This window comes from Haliotis asinina, chromosome 11 (genome assembly GCF_037392515.1).
Source record: "Haliotis asinina isolate JCU_RB_2024 chromosome 11, JCU_Hal_asi_v2, whole genome shotgun sequence".
Taxonomy (NCBI): Eukaryota; Metazoa; Mollusca; class Gastropoda; order Lepetellida; family Haliotidae; genus Haliotis; species Haliotis asinina.
This window is the reverse complement of record NC_090290.1, coordinates 48,273,467-48,292,062: the sequence shown is the minus strand read 5'-3', so window position 1 is coordinate 48,292,062 and position 18,596 is coordinate 48,273,467.

Below are 18,596 nucleotides of genomic sequence, written 5' to 3'. Positions count from 1 at the left end.
TAGAATCTCATACTTTCAATGAAGAGAGCAATCTCACCCGTTTAGTCACGGGTGTTTCCACAGAATAGGAACACTGACAACTGGTGGTTTTGGTCTTTGGTTTTCTCACTTTGTGTACCCCTCTAACAACTGTATGTGAACAATGCTGGGTCATTCTCTGTCTTACCTGCCGATCTCTAACTCTGGACCAGGCCATGTCCTGAATGCCTTAAGCTAACCCAAGATGACAAGGGGGTGTTCCCTTTTTACCTCAAGGTAATTATTGATTCGATATTAAGACTCAGTGGGGCGTATTAATCCTTAGGACAATTAAGTTGGTGGCTATAGTCTTTATTACTAATGCAAGTATGCCAGCAAATAAGGAGAAACTGTAAAGTTTATCACACTGTGTTTATTGTATATAACACCATCAACTACAGTAAATGCACCAACGTCAATCATTTGACAAATATTGCAACGTTTATTATTTCATAATGTTGTATGTAATATAAGCAAACACACATTTAGAGGATAAATAGTCTCGTTTGCTCGATTTCCGGGAGTCACTAGAATTCAACATTGGCAAAATTCGTTTAAAACCGACGGCGTCTGGTAGCTAAAGCCCTGTAAGTCCCAATGATCCCTGGTATGGTGATCTAACTTGAGTTGTTGGCAACCTATAGTTTGTTTTTATATTGTATTGTCTTCACAAATACATAAATAACATTAAGTTGATCCAAATAACATCAATGAAATTAATCTCAGCCACTATGGTTCAATAAAAATTTCAAAAACGTTAGACTCTAAAGAATTGTGCAGATAAAGGGACTTTTCATGCTAGTTTAAGACAACATTTGTGATACACTAGATATTTTCCAGTCCATCGATTGCTAACTATTTAACAACTTATATTTATTGTTTATTTGGCTCTGGTAATTCAGAGACTGGAACCATATTCGACGACGTATCCAATAAAGACATAACGTTACTTAAGAACTGGAGGCCTATACCTTTACTCACTGCTATATATAAAAATTAAGTTCCTGCACTGAACTTATATTAAATGCTCCTTTATATAAATGTACTCACTGTAATCAAACTCGTTCTATACCAGGTACGACAGTCAACGAAAATACATAACTGCTCCATCACATAATGTTGGAAACGAGGAAACAGAACATTCCTGGTTGCTAATTTTGATTGATTTTGACAACAACAAAACCCCAAAAAAACAACATTTGACAAATGTTACAAAAATACATGCAATATACCTTTCAAAGATAAATGTATATTTGATTGAGGAAATTCTAAATCCTTTATGGAGAATGAAAATCCCTTACGGCCTGGTGTGCTAAAAACATGGAAACTATTACAGAAATAACATTAAGTTGACCCAAATAACATTGATGAAATTCTATCTCAACCACTATGGTTCCATCAAAATTTCAAAACACGCTATAAAGGGAATATAAGGGATATATGTGATGAAAATAAATTACTATCAAGAGAATCTTCAAAGGAAAAATATCGTTTCAAACGTATTTCTCATATCCTAGACATTTACTCAACATTCTTGGAAACATGCTTTAATATACCGTCACTCTACCCCAATAAAGAATCTGGATGTTAATCAATGCCACATAAAAATATCAAAAGACTGCATTATTATTTTTATGATAAACGTATTTACAATGATAAACGTCCAACCATTTCTAATACATAGCAAGTTTTATTTCCTGAAACAGAGTTTGACTGGAAAAAATTATTTACATTGTAAAAACAGGGATTAAAAGGTACAAGCATGTAGACTTTCGACATATATTGACATGGTATTATTTTTACAAACAGGGAATTGCTTAGAATGAAAAGCGTTGCGTTAAATACAGTTTGTGTTGTTCTTGTGTCTGGCATGTGTACTGGTAATGGTATTGGCATAACAATATCAGAAACAACAGGTTTGACAAACCAATTGATATCCTCATCCATTGATATTATCAGAACACGTGGTTTGGTTTTGGTACTGCGCATGAAATGAAAATAATAAATCACATCAACTTTGCTTCAAGGAGACATACTAAAAGTAGCAGAGACATATACTATCCCAAAAAAGAAACGCATAGGCGATTTGTCTTTTTAAAAATCAATTGATTACCTGTTGTGTTCAAACAATCGTCAACCTATGTGACAAAAGTGTTAATAACATGATTTTACAGAAAAGAAACGATTTTACCTGAACATGTTGATTTTGATGAGATTTCTTACAACGATTACAAAGGCATCGCCACAACACAACAGAAATCACCTTCCAGTTGAAATTGTGCAGCAAAGAGCATTCGCTCTCTGGCAACAAACATCCAGATTACTTTCAGATGACATTCGTTTTGAATGAGTTTCAAGGTCAAATCTCTACGTCACGTCTTGACTCTGCGACACGGAACTACGCAATTGACAGAATGCATATGTATCCTCGAGATTATCAATCTTCTAATTGTTGCCAGGCGTCTGAATGTCGGTTTGAGCAGGATATCATGACAGTTCATTGCAACCAAACAGGCATAACAAATGACCCACAGCAGCCCAAGAACGGCACATCCGGGTACTGCTGTTGCGTGATCGTACTGCCACGGGTGACAGCACAGCAGCCAGGGTAGGTGGACTTCAGAGGATATCCGGTCAAACTTTACGGAACAGGTCGAAAGAGATTGGTCTGAGGTCCAGAAAAAACCAACGTCGGAGTCGTGCTACGTCTTCACCATCACTCTCAATGTCTCCTTTGTCTAAAAGTATCTACTTGGTTGGTTCTCTAAAATTTTAAAGTCTATTTCTGGACGAGTTCAAAATACATTTTCGCAACTGATTTCCCATCTATGCTTTTCTTTGTTTTTTAGACAGTATATTTGAAGTATTATTAAAGATATGATTCTAGATCTAACTTTAGATATACAAAACTGGAAAAGAAATAGTCTTTGTGGAAAATCCTATATGAAATAAAATAATAAAAGTGATAATGTCAATCATAAATGGAGCCTTCAACTTCCAGTACTTAGATCGCTCCCAACTCAAAACTGTATCAATTTGCACCTGTCACTATCTGTAACCTATGCTGTGTGCACGGATGCGTGGTAGGGTGACACCGCCCAAGTCAGTAATGTAATAGCTTCCTACACATACAAAGACGCAATTGTGACAAATGTTGTATGCAGTGATGCGTTATTGTGTCACTCCACCAAACCAGCTCCCTACCCTTAAATATATTATTTTAAGACAACACTTTGTTTTCAGGCCGGTGTATCACCTTGGTGTGCAAAGTAGATATAACGAAATATGTCACCAATGGTAGTGTTCCACGTTCTAATGTCCTCCCTGTTGTGTTCAATGTCGTGTTCTTCTGTCCACAGTTTCACACACAGCGTGTTCTTCCTCCAGTCAAAATATAGTCCTTCCTTGTACAAATACGCCTTGTTGCTATTATCAGGAGCAACCATTCCTGTTCCAAGTTGGACTGCGTGTCTTTCAGTTAGTGTCAGTTGGGTAAAAGTCTCTGAAGGGGTTCCATGTCTTGTCTTTGAATCCATCTGAATCAGGTACCATTCCCTCATAAGGGTTGACCACGGTTTAGCAATAATGACACCACAAGCAAGATCACCTGATGGGTATGTACCCACTGTTGTTTCAAAATCAAAGAAGTCATTCAGGGGTTTCATTATGAAGGTATCAAATTCAACAGCAATGCCACCAAACTCCAGCAGAGCTTCATATCTGGCACTGGATTCCACATCTTCCACAGATTGATGCATGTTTGTTTTGGTATCATTTCTGTGAATGAAATGTATCTTACGCAAAAGTTTTGTTACTTTGTCCCAGTTTTTCCCAAAAGGCATGACGTCAAACCAGAAATACACACTTGAGTTCATGGCTCGATGGACCGCCATTATTGAAAGAAGATGGTGAAATCGGAAGTAAGCTTTCTTCCCTTTGAACCAAGCAAAATGAACAATGTTCGGAACTGCCTGAGAAATGTTCTTTGGCCGATGTCTTAATCGTGTTTCAAAACTCTTTTCTCTGCGGTATTCAAACAACAACATACTACCAGAATCTCGTTTACAAACACTCCCATGTAAACACAATCCATTAGGGTCATATGACCTTGACCTCGTGCCATCGCCATGTTCTCCAGTTGCTTGTAGGTTGTCCTTACTCCCCGGTCGCATTATCAAGACATACGATACTAATATGCAGGCGAATATAACACATAGGACAACGAAAAACTGTCTTCCAAATACCATGCCTTTTCGCAGCGCTTGTTTCAAAGCTTTGAAAAGAATGTGCATACGGACGTCGAGAGTACTGTTTCAAAGTTGTATGGAGGCACTGTGATTGGCGAGCCACTTAATCTTCCACGCACGAGTGTTTTCGTACCGCTCACAACGCCACATGCAGCTTTAGCACAACAGGCTCTTCCATTCAGCGAAATAAACATTATACTGTAATGGGTCGTGCACAGCTATCTCTACTCTTCACCTGCTTACTTCAAACACATTGCAGTTTTATCGTAAATGCCGTATAGGTTTTAATGTACAATCAAGTGTAGAAGACGTTGAATAATGTGATCGTTGGTTGGCCAACCTAAACTATCAAACCAGTACTCAATCCCCGCCTTATGGGAAGGAGAAAGTCCTCTCAATCTGTCGATTACTTTCGCTCGTGAGGCTCATTCAAGGTCGTTAGACCTGGATATACTTATACAGTGTACTGGCGATTTTCAAGGTACTGGTACAACTAACGATGTTATGCCAAAAGCTTATTACTCGTTTGTATATTTTTAGATAAATTGGCTCTCTACCAAATTCACCATAGAGAACAAAGTTTGGAGTTGAGTTTCTCAATGAAGAAATTAGTTTTAGCACTTTTAGGTGTGATCTTTCAAATATCAGTAAATTTTCAAATCCCCAAATTTCGGATCCATATATCGTAATAGGTGCAATCATCGTGTCAAAAACTGATAACATACAATCTAGTGGTAAATTTATATTCCGAGCTTTTTTTCAATAAAGGATACATGACTTTTGTTGCACTCTCGGTTAGTGATTTGAGTGTAGTTATATATCTACCAATTCTATGAAGTTCGATGCCAAGGTAACTGTACACGTCGACTAATTCTATGCTTTGATTATGATAAACTAATACATTTTTTATTTAGTCTCGGTTCCGCTGCCAAACCTGAGCACTTTTGTTTTTGTGAGATTTACATGTATTTTCCTTGTGGAACAACATTGTTGGAATGTTTCTAATGATTTTTGTAATTCAACTGGGTCTTCACTAAAATTAACAGCATCATCAGCATATAATATGATTATCAGTTTTAACAGAGACAGTGTATCTATATTCTCATTACATTCAAGGTCAACACCTTTAGAATTGTTCTCATGAAGAAAACTGTCTGCGTGTTTTATAATATGGAGAACAATAATGGCGATGCATGTTCTCCCTGTCTAACACCAGAGTAACACTGACATGAATTTGATATATATGTTTATCAAGCATAACGGCGGACTTGATGTTATTAGATTTGGCACTTATTCCGTTTCAGACCATCTAAACGCTTTTGTGAAATCAATGTATACCCAGAATAAGTTCTTTTTGTTTAATTTTAACAATTCTGTAAGTATATGTATAACAAAGAGATTGAAACCGAAAAACCTTTTTTTGAATCCCACTTGGGCAGGACTTAAAATAGTGTTTATATTAAGAAAAGCGGCTAATCTGTCGTTCAGAATAGACGTGAACAACTTTCCAAAACATGACAGTATTGTGATTGAGCGGTACGAATTCGTCCATGATGTTCCCTTTGCCTTTGTATAACGGTTTTATCATGCATTTGAGCCAGCTTTCAAGTACGGAGCCAGAATTAAGAATCAAAGTTAAAAGTTTCAGTAACAAAGGAAGAAGATATTGTGAGGCGTCTATTAAATAGTCGCTCTCAACAAGATCGACACCTGAAGATTTATTACGCTTCAAGTTATTGATGGCAGTGACAATTTCTTCCTCTGTTATATTTCTGTCCAAGATTTCAGTGTCATAAAGTTCATCATTGAATTACCAGTCTTCATTTATTACTTCAGCACAGTAGCTTTCATTAACGGATTTTCATTAATGGATTTGAACTTGTAAAACGTATCGAGGTCGGATTGTGTGTCATGATCAGATGTCTTATTCCGATTATTTAATAACTTCCAGTAATCAGAGGTGAATAGCTCCTGTTTTCTTTAAATTTCCTATCATATCCCCTTCGTGTAATTTCATATGCTTATTCAGACATATTTTGTAGGGTTTGTATTTCGTCATAGCCTTGTGAATGTTTTTCTCATAATTTTACACACATTATTGAACCGTGGTTTGTTCTGCTTAGATTTCGTCCGTGTGGATTTCTTATGACTCCGAATGAATCACGAGCCGTCTCACGAGCCGCCTGTGCGAGCACGTGCGCGATGCCTTCGGCAAGGTTGTCGATAGCGCTAGCGTTATCTGAGTAATCTTGTTGTGCGAGGCGTTCTTGTTTTTCTATGTCGAAGTCATTACAGAAATCACCAGATTTGTTAATATCATAACGCTTTGGTCTGGAAGGCATTGTATTACTATGAGTTTGTTCCTCCTCATGATGAGTTTGTTTATCCAATACGAGATTACTAGCTGCAGAAGACAACGTGATAAGAAGCGGACAATGGACGTCGGAATATAGGGGTGTAAAATCGAGTAATTCAAACTGTTTTAAGAGGGATAAACACATCGGTGATGATGTTATATGATCAACCGTGGACTTATTTTTACTTTTTGTTTTGCCAACTCTGCCATTACATATAAACAGGTTCAGGTTCTTACATGATTCTAGCAATCTAAAGTCAAAATCAGTTACACGGTTTTAATCTTGAGATGTTCTAATAAGTGGTAGATTACGGGAATCTAAAATAATCTTTGGATTCACTTCACACTTCATATTGTCTACGTCAATATCAAACTCTTCCACGAAATGTTTGTCAATAATGGCATAGTCTCTTAAATTCTTGGTTCTCGTATTAAAGTCTCCAATAACTTTTATTTTATCACCTTTTGATAGATGATACAGTATCGAATGTTCTAATTCGACAAAAGCATCGTCACTGACGTATTTAGACCCTTCAGGTGGTAAATATACGATACCCAAATAAATATCTCGATTAATATTGAATAAATCTTTTGTTACCCACAAGATGTAAGTATTAGTGTTCTCGTCGTCTAAAATAGCTATATATTCTTCACATCGATTTTTACAAGGAATCCCATTACCTCCTGACTTTCTTAAACAATTAATTCTATGTTTGAGGTATACTTTTTCTATATCATCCAAGATATAAGTTTTGGTTTCCTGCAGGTCTACGATATTATAATGTACTAACATTTCAGTTAAATCGGGATAGTGTGTTCTTTGTATCAATTTGCACCTGTCACTATCTGTAACCTATGCTGTGTGCACGGATGCGTGGTAGGGTGACACCGCCCAAGTCAGTAATGTAATAGCTTCCTACACATACAAAGACGCAATTGTGACAAATGTTGTATGCAGTGATGCGTTATTGTGTCACTCCACCAAACCAGCTCCCTACCCTTAAATATATTATTTTAAGACAACACTTTGTTTTCAGGCCGGTGTATCACCTTGGTGTGCAAAGTAGATATAACGAAATATGTCACCAATGGTAGTGTTCCACGTTCTAATGTCCTCCCTGTTGTGTTCAATGTCGTGTTCTTCTGTCCACAGTTTCACACACAGCGTGTTCTTCCTCCAGTCAAAATATAGTCCTTCCTTGTACAAATACGCCTTGTTGCTATTATCAGGAGCAACCATTCCTGTTCCAAGTTGGACTGCGTGTCTTTCAGTTAGTGCCAGTTGGGTAAAAGTCTCTGAAGGGGTTCCATGTCTTGTCTTTGAATCCATCTGAATCAGGTACCATTCCCTCATAAGGGTTGACCACGGTTTAGCAATAATGACACCACAAGCAAGATCACCTGATGGGTATGTACCCACTGTTGTTTCAAAATCAAAGAAGTCATTCAGGGGTTTCATTATGAAGGTATCAAATTCAACAGCAATGCCACCAAACTCCAGCAGAGCTTCATATCTGGCACTGGATTCCACATCTTCCACAGATTGATGCATGTTTGTTTTGGTATCATTTCTGTGAATGAAATGTATCTTACGCAAAAGTTTTGTTACTTTGTCCCAGTTTTTCCCAAAAGGCATGACGTCAAACCAGAAATACACACTTGAGTTCATGGCTCGATGGACCGCCATTATTGAAAGAAGATGGTGAAATCGGAAGTAAGCTTTCTTCCCTTTGAACCAAGCAAAATGAACAATGTTCGGAACTGCCTGAGAAATGTTCTTTGGCCGATGTCTTAATCGTGTTTCAAAACTCTTTTCTCTGCGGTATTCAAACAACAACATACTACCAGAATCTCGTTTACAAACACTCCCATGTAAACACAATCCATTAGGGTCATATGACCTTGACCTCGTGCCATCGCCATGTTCTCCAGTTGCTTGTAGGTTGTCCTTACTCCCCGGTCGCATTATCAAGACATACGATACTAATATGCAGGCGAATATAACACATAGGACAACGAAAAACTGTCTTCCAAATACCATGCCTTTTCGCAGCGCTTGTTTCAAAGCTTTGAAAAGAATGTGCATACGGACGTCGAGAGTACTGTTTCAAAGTTGTATGGAGGCACTGTGATTGGCGAGCCACTTAATCTTCCACGCACGAGTGTTTTCGTACCGCTCACAACGCCACATGCAGCTTTAGCACAACAGGCTCTTCCATTCAGCGAAATAAACATTATACTGTAATGGGTCGTGCACAGCTATCTCTACTCTTCACCTGCTTACTTCAAACACATTGCAGTTTTATCGTAAATGCCGTATAGGTTTTAATGTACAATCAAGTGTAGAAGACGTTGAATAATGTGATCGTTGGTTGGCCAACCTAAACTATCAAACCAGTACTCAATCCCCGCCTTATGGGAAGGAGAAAGTCCTCTCAATCTGTCGATTACTTTCGCTCGTGAGGCTCATTCAAGGTCGTTAGACCTGGATATACTTATACAGTGTACTGGCGATTTTCAAGGTACTGGTACAACTAACGATGTTATGCCAAAAGCTTATTACTCGTTTGTATATTTTTAGATAAATTGGCTCTCTACCAAATTCACCATAGAGAACAAAGTTTGGAGTTGAGTTTCTCAATGAAGAAATTAGTTTTAGCACTTTTAGGTGTGATCTTTCAAATATCAGTAAATTTTCAAATCCCCAAATTTCGGATCCATATATCGTAATAGGTGCAATCATCGTGTCAAAAACTGATAACATACAATCTAGTGGTAAATTTATATTCCGAGCTTTTTTTCAATAAAGGATACATGACTTTTGTTGCACTCTCGGTTAGTGATTTGAGTGTAGTTATATATCTACCAATTCTATGAAGTTCGATGCCAAGGTAACTGTACACGTCGACTAATTCTATGCTTTGATTATGATAAACTAATACATTTTTTATTTAGTCTCGGTTCCGCTGCCAAACCTGAGCACTTTTGTTTTTGTGAGATTTACATGTATTTTCCTTGTGGAACAACATTGTTGGAATGTTTCTAATGATTTTTGTAATTCAACTGGGTCTTCACTAAAATTAACAGCATCATCAGCATATAATATGATTATCAGTTTTAACAGAGACAGTGTATCTATATTCTCATTACATTCAAGGTCAACACCTTTAGAATTGTTCTCATGAAGAAAACTGTCTGCGTGTTTTATAATATGGAGAACAATAATGGCGATGCATGTTCTCCCTGTCTAACACCAGAGTAACACTGACATGAATTTGATATATATGTTTATCAAGCATAACGGCGGACTTGATGTTATTAGATTTGGCACTTATTCCGTTTCAGACCATCTAAACGCTTTTGTGAAATCAATGTATACCCAGAATAAGTTCTTTTTGTTTAATTTTAACAATTCTGTAAGTATATGTATAACAAAGAGATTGAAACCGAAAAACCTTTTTTTGAATCCCACTTGGGCAGGACTTAAAATAGTGTTTATATTAAGAAAAGCGGCTAATCTGTCGTTCAGAATAGACGTGAACAACTTTCCAAAACATGACAGTATTGTGATTGAGCGGTACGAATTCGTCCATGATGTTCCCTTTGCCTTTGTATAACGGTTTTATCATGCATTTGAGCCAGCTTTCAAGTACGGAGCCAGAATTAAGAATCAAAGTTAAAAGTTTCAGTAACAAAGGAAGAAGATATTGTGAGGCGTCTATTAAATAGTCGCTCTCAACAAGATCGACACCTGAAGATTTATTACGCTTCAAGTTATTGATGGCAGTGACAATTTCTTCCTCTGTTATATTTCTGTCCAAGATTTCAGTGTCATAAAGTTCATCATTGAATTACCAGTCTTCATTTATTACTTCAGCACAGTAGCTTTCATTAACGGATTTTCATTAATGGATTTGAACTTGTAAAACGTATCGAGGTCGGATTGTGTGTCATGATCAGATGTCTTATTCCGATTATTTAATAACTTCCAGTAATCAGAGGTGAATAGCTCCTGTTTTCTTTAAATTTCCTATCATATCCCCTTCGTGTAATTTCATATGCTTATTCAGACATATTTTGTAGGGTTTGTATTTCGTCATAGCCTTGTGAATGTTTTTCTCATAATTTTACATACATTATTGAACCGTGGTTTGTTCTGCTTAGATTTCGTCCGTGTGGATTTCTTATGACTCCGAATGAATCACGAGCCGTCTCACGAGCCGCCTGTGCGAGCACGTGCGCGATGCCTTCGGCAAGGTTGTCGATAGCGCTAGCGTTATCTGAGTAATCTTGTTGTGCGAGGCGTTCTTGTTTTTCTATGTCGAAGTCATTACAGAAATCACCAGATTTGTTAATATCATAACGCTTTGGTCTGGAAGGCATTGTATTACTATGAGTTTGTTCCTCCTCATGATGAGTTTGTTTATCCAATACGAGATTACTAGCTGCAGAAGACAACGTGATAAGAAGCGGACAATGGACGTCGGAATATAGGGGTGTAAAATCGAGTAATTCAAACTGTTTTAAGAGGGATAAACACATCGGTGATGATGTTATATGATCAACCGCGGACTTATTTTTACTTTTTGTTTTGCCAACTCTGCCATTACATATAAACAGGTTCAGGTTCTTACATGTTTCTAGCAATCTAAAGTCAAAATCAGTTACACGGTTTTAATCTTGAGATGTTCTAATAAGTGGTAGATTACAGGAATCTAAAATAATCTTTGGATTCACTTCACACTTCATATTGTCTACGTCAATATCAAACTCTTCCACGAAATGTTTGTCAATAATGGCATAGTCTCTTAAATTCTTGGTTCTCGTATTAAAGTCTCCAATAACTTTTATTTTATCACCTTTTGATAGATGATACAGTATCGAATGTTCTAATTCGACAAAAGCATCGTCACTGACGTATTTAGACCCTTCAGGTGGTAAATATACGATACCCAAATAAATATCTCGATTAATATTGAATAAATCTTTTGTTACCCACAAGATGTAATTATTAGTGTTCTCGTCGTCTAAAATAGCTATATATTCTTCACATCGATTTTTACAAGCAATCCCATTACCTCCTGATTTTCTTAAACAATTAATTCTATGTTTGAGGTATACTTTTTCTATATCATCCAAGATATCAGTTTTGGTTTCCTGCAGGTCTACGATATTATAATGTACTAACATTTCAGTTAAATCGGGATAGTGTGTTCTTTGTATCAATTTGCACCTGTCACTATCTGTAACCTATGCTGTGTGCACGGATGCGTGGTAGGGTGACACCGCCCAAGTCAGTAATGTAATAGCTTCCTACACATACAAAGACGCAATTGTGACAAATGTTGTATGCAGTGATGCGTTATTGTGTCACTCCACCAAACCAGCTCCCTACCCTTAAATATATTATTTTAAGACAACACTTTGTTTTCAGGCCGGTGTATCACCTTGGTGTGCAAAGTAGATATAACGAAATATGTCACCAATGGTAGTGTTCCACGTTCTAATGTCCTCCCTGTTGTGTTCAATGTCGTGTTCTTCTGTCCACAGTTTCACACACAGCGTGTTCTTCCTCCAGTCAAAATATAGTCCTTCCTTGTACAAATACGCCTTGTCGATATTATCAGGAGCAACCATTCCTGTTCCACGTTGGACTGCGTGTCTTTCAGTTAGTGCCAGTTGGGTAAAAGTCTCTGAAGGGGTTCCATGTCTTGTCTTTGAATCCATCTGAATCAGGTATCATTCCCTCATAAGGGTTGACCACGGTTTAGCAATAATGACACCACAAGCGAGATCACCTGATGGGTATGTACCCACTGTTGTTTCAAAATCAAAGAAGTCATTCAGGGGTTTCATTATGAAGGTATCAAATTCAACAGCAATGCCACCAAACTCCAGCAGAGCTTCATATCTGGCACTGGATTCCACATCTTCCACAGATTGATGCATGTTTGTTTTGGTATCATTTCTGTGAATGAAATGTATCTTAAGTAGTATAGGGAATGGGGGTTCTGGACCACTTTCAAAAAAAGTCTCTGAAACGCCTTATTTAGTAAATAAGGCGTTGTTTGGGCCCTTAGCTCTTGCTACTATTACCCCTACTACAGTGTGTTGGTAGGAGGTAACACTGTGCCGTACGGTACGATCAATAATTCTTCTCTTACAAACCCCCTACCCGGCCTATGTCACGTTTATATCGATGAAACAGTTTAACGTGAACCGCCTATGATATCTTTGGTTTTCATAATAAAGGCTTGCTGGGCTTTTTGTATCCCCTGTTCTATGTACTTTTTTTTCTCGTCCTCGCTGATAGCAGACTTACGAGACTTGGATCGAATATCTTGTTTCATTCCGTTATATTTTGTGAGTTCAGAGAGGATTGAACGAAACTCCTCTTCTGAGATCTTACTGTCAGAGAGTGCCGTGGAAATACGCTCACTCACTGTGTTGAGCTTTGCTTCGGCCAGAACCCTGATCTCGTCGTGTTTCAATACCTTACGATGCAATCTGCGTGATACCAACTTAAGCGCCAACCCTAACACCCCTGCCACCCCAGCTGTTATTTCAATACCTAGCACTATAGGTGCAGCCACGATGGTAGCTATCAACCCAACACCTGCCGCCCCTAGTCCCATGCTGGTTGCCATAAGGGTAGTGTCAGCCCCGTCCACGATATTGAAAGCTCTATGGTACTTTTTACATAGTGCTTTCCGCGTGTCACGGTCTTGTTCTAGTTGGCGTTTCACATCACATAACTGCCTCAAGCGGAACCCATCTACGGTTTCCAGCGTCTTCGCTACTTCCTCTACGACTGGGTACAGACCCATCCTATAATATACATTATGAAAGATATTTTAATTGGGTTTCAGTTAATACTCTATAAATTAATTTGAAGTCTATAAGTTCTAGACTAGTAGTCAGGGTAATAGGTGAGAATCTAATAGACTTTCCTGTTGTAATAAAAACCCCACTGAGGTTTATTAAGCGGTTTATAGAACCCCCGTGGGTATCCTGTTGCATAACAATACGACAATATTGGCCTTTGTGTTCGTCATACCAGTGTATTGACAACCCGGGTAAAATTTGGTGTACTCTTGAGGTGTTTTCATTGTCTAAATCATTAAAGAAGACTTCTATGATGAGTGTGAAAGGGGAGAATATATCAAGACTTATGTTAAAAGAATAATTGCTAAATGTTAATTTATTTTTTACTCCAGTCTTTAACCTATTTTTTTCGGTATCAGTAGTTATCATGGGTATCCTCTCCGGAATGAAATCCCCGACCCAGATACCGTTGTTCCTAATCTTAGAGATCCACGCATTTTCGTCTATTGTGATATAAGGTGAGGCGAGTGTTAAGTTGATCAGCCATTTGGGCTCTTTAAAATCTGATAACGACACCCGTCTGTACACGTTGTCTTTGAAGTGCAGGATATATAAGGTGTCTTCCTCACCAGGCTGATCGAATCCCTCCGTATCTCCTAGGTCGTTAAGCGTAGTGTTGGTACGATGACTGGTCATTGTTATACTATTACGATATAATTTCCAACTGGTTTTCTGATAATAGTTCAGGGGTGAACTTCATACCCATGAAGTGTATGTTGTCAGGCAGGAAGATATTGGTTAGTGATATCTTGTTTTCCACGATCACGTTGACCCCCTGCAGACTGGTGTTGGAGCCGACACCCACCCGCACGTAAACGTTGCAAACTTGATACTGGTGTCGTTTCCCCCACCCGAGTTTGATCCCCTTCACGATCTCGACATCATTCCCCGATGGTTCCCCTAGGTAGACTTTGATGATCAGTGTTGAGTTTGCCGGTAGACTCTCTAGTATACTGACCACGCCTTCGAATTCAGACACCAACTGCAATTTCACGTTTTGTATGGCCGGTTTACTCGATAGCATGTGGGCTGCCATAGTGTCGAGTGGGCTGACGACTACGCTACGTCTCTGAGTTGGGACGTAAGCCACGAGCAGGGTTCCATTGTTCACGACTTTGTTTAGGTGGTTGTCTTTGTTATCCGTGAACACGTAGGGGGAGCCGAGCCTAATATTGAGAAACCAGTCGTTATCGGGTAACAACACCCACTTGTCATCTTCGGTGAAGACGAGCATATATGGCTTGTTTCGGGCGACGGTAGTGCTCTCAACATCGTCTAAGTCGAACAGTTTACCCCCGAACGATGGGTATATTATCCAGTTATTACCGGTGTTGACAAGGGCGTACTTAGTGTTGACTGTTGCTCTTGTGGTATCTACTATATCACTTAGGGCTCCACCGGAGGTGACTTCAACGCGTTTGTAAATGTTGTTTTTCAGTTGAAAGGCGTACGATTTACCATCTACTCCGGGAGCGTCGAAACCGCGCGTGTCTCCGAGGTCGGAGATCCCGATATTGACGCATTTTTTCACTCCGGGCCCTTGTGCGCTGGTCATTTTACATGAAGCGTTAAGCTGAGGTATCCTATATTTACAGGATTATGATTTATATCTAACACCGATGTTATCAGCTCAGGTATGTTGCCCTGGATTAATCTCTTATACTGTCGTGGTGAAAACGACTCGGTTCTACCGTCGTTGTATTTCTCAGTTTTCACCGGCACTGCTCTCAGTATAGTGGAAGGGTGACCTCCTTGAATGTTGTACGTTGTGCTCACCTGACCGAGATGAATGTACAGCTCTCGGTACGGTACTAGATCGGGTAACTTCGTGCCTGTGACGGTTGTTGTTGGTTTTGTCTCGTCAGGAGACATACCGAGTATCCTCGCTAATGGTCGGCCGAGCCTCAAGGTGTTTCTTCCGTTGTTGATTAACACCACTGTACCGTTTGAGTCGTTCATCTTGAGTTCGGCTCCCAGGGGTTTGAAGACCTCGTCGTTTAGAGAGCACACGCTGTAGTAGCCGTCAGTTATCTGGCTGCGAGTTCCACTGACGAACAGCTTATTGTTGCTGGCGTTGATGTTAGTCCATTGCGGTAGGTAGGTGATATCGCAGAGTGCGACTTCTAGTTGGACTGACGTGTTATCGATCGCGTGCGTCAGCTGAACGGCCTCACCGCTCGTTATTCCTGGAAGTGTTATGTACATATTATAATATATAAATTATATATTATAATATGGACTTAGCACACTTGAAAATCGTGGTGGTAGGTAGTACGGGGTTTAAAGCAACCTTTATTAATATCTTTGAAAACTATATCGTGACAGTTAATAACGCGCAGGCGGTGGTAAACTGGAATCAAAACCCAATGCAGTTTTGGCAGAACCAACTCAACTTTGCTGTGTGGTGTGCGACGACAGGGTCGGGTGTGACACTAGACTACGGTATAGACGAACTGAGTAAGGCAGTCATTTTGTTTCATATTTATTATCAAACGAGACGAATATTGAAGGAAATAAGTGCTCCTCTTCCCCAAGATAAAGCGTGGAGTATGACGAATAACCCCTATGATAAACGCGCTTATGAACGTGTTTGTGGGGAGTTTGAGATTCCAACGAATAAAGACTTTCGCCTTCCTGGTGTGAACCATGGTCTCGGTATAGTTTACGTGTACTTCTACAGGTCCGGAACATATATAGCCGGTTCTGCAGATGGTACATACAACCCAAACCATCATACATTTACAGGTCCCACAACGAATGAAAAGATCCATGTCAGCTACATAAAGCAAACCAATCCTGATGCAGCCACAGCCTGGACTAAAATGATCTCAAAAACATCGAAAGAATTCACTCGTGCTGGTACAATACGCTTGAACGACTCGATTCGAACGTACGTGTGGGCGCTGTTGGGTGCGCAGTCGATGACGCGTTCCAATATCCTCGGTAAGGGAACTGCTTACGACGCTCAGAAACAGTTCGTTGCCAACGTTGAGGATGCTATCAATTCTCCATTTGATCTCCCGCGGGCCATCGACCACTACCAAAACGTGTTAGAATACGCCAGATCGAAAGTCAATTACGTGTTCGGCGTGGGGCTGTACATGGCTCCGAGTGATATGCAACTGAGAGTAAAAAAAGTGGTGGGTTATAACAACAAAATAGTCATAGCCACGGCGGATCAAAAGTTGGGTATCAACCCCGATATTAACACCCCCTATATCCCACACATCCCACCACGTGAAACGGGTATAGTGGCGCCGCCCCCGGAGTCTAAAGTTCAACCAACACCACAGGAGGTGGCCCCTCATATTCAGGAGCAGCATATTGATAGTAAAACGGCCCTGGTGGTTGGTGGGGTAGCTCTGGGGCTTATTTGGTTAAAAATTTCTTAGCCGCTACGTACAACAGACCCGCCACGGCGACGATGGCTGCCCACAGGTTTTGACTGAGCCACGTGGCAGTTTTAGCCAGAGTGCCCAACAACCACGAGACGATGCTACCCAGGATGCCGGGAAGGGCTTCAGCGGCTTTACCAGCCAGTTTAGCTAGGCCTTCCCCGAGTTTTTTTATCCAGTCTTTAACACCACCGCCGGGGGGTGTGGGAGTTCCCCCCACAGTACCCCCTGTCAGTGACACCACCAAGGTTGATATGATGAAACCCAATGCAGTCAGAATGCTGGCGATGGTGATCCCTTGCTCCCGGAACAATATCCGAATCCTGTCTGCTAATGTGGTGTCTCGGTAGAGGACTTGATTGATGGTTTCCCGCACACGGTTGGTCTGGGATCGAAGCTTTTCTTTGTAGCCGGACGCTGTCTCCAACCAGACCTGCCTTTCCTCTTCCAAATTACGTATTCGTTCCTCGATGGTGGCTTTCATAGACTCGTCCTCAGTTTCACCGAGTTTGCCCTTTTCATAGTTGATGTGGTCGTCTATCTCACTCACTTTGGCCGTGCTTTTCCAGAGCTGACCACGAATGGTTTGCATCAACAGGTCCAACCCCCGCAGTTCCCGAAAGGTATGTTCGAAACCCGGGAAGGGCTTGTTCTCGTAGTCGGCCAACACCTTTTTAATATCATAATCTTGCATATCTTGACGGACCTTCGGAGGAAGCTTAGGTCGCGCGCCACCGTAATCTATGAAACCTAGTTCATCGCGGATCAAGTCACTCCCATGTCGACTGCCCAGTGTTGATAAAGCAAGCGGTTCTCTCGTGCGTTTATTCACGAGATCGATCTCCGGGTGAGCCTTCAAACGCAGCGTGCCATTGCTATCGAGGGTAAACCTGGAATAGTCCCTTCCCAACGGCTTGAGTTTGGATTTATTTTCAACTGCGTTGTAATAATCGTCGACGGCGCCCTCCATGAGTGCGTCACCTGAGAATGAGGTCTCCTGCTCGGCCCCTGTATCATCCATAGTATCATCCCACATCTCCTCCATAGGTATGTCTTCAGCCATTATTTAGTATTAAAAATATATTTCATTTATATATAACAATGTACGGCAGAAAATTAGATCCTTTCAGAAGATTGAGAGAGCCATTAGGAGCCAGAGCCGTGCGCCAGTCGGTGACCATCACCAACAATCCCAGCAAGATAGACCAGAATCAAACTCTGCTGGTTAGATTTCCAAACCTTGGTGAGAATGACCTTATTGTACCAGGCACTGTTCGAGTGGCGTTCAATATCACGTTGACCTCCGACAACGACAAACGCGAGCTAGTGCGGAACGTGGGTCGAGCTATCATCAAGAAAACGACCGTCAAGATCAGCGGTAACGAGGTGCTGAGCATCGACGACAGCGACGTGTTTCACTGCTACGGGGATCTCTGGAAAAGCGAGGGAGAACGAGTCAATGATGTGTACCAGGGCATCAGCAAATCAACCCGGTCGCGCATAGGGTATGCCTTCACGCCAGACCAGCTATCGGACGGTGAAAAGGCCATCGCTCGAGCATACGGGAATCGATTCTGCGTGCCGCTCGACTTCGAGTTGCTCACGGGACACGTGCCGTTTTACCAGGCCGCGCTGGGTGATAGGCTCGAATACGAGCTCACGTTTAACGACTATAGCAAAGTAGTGCGTACGCCG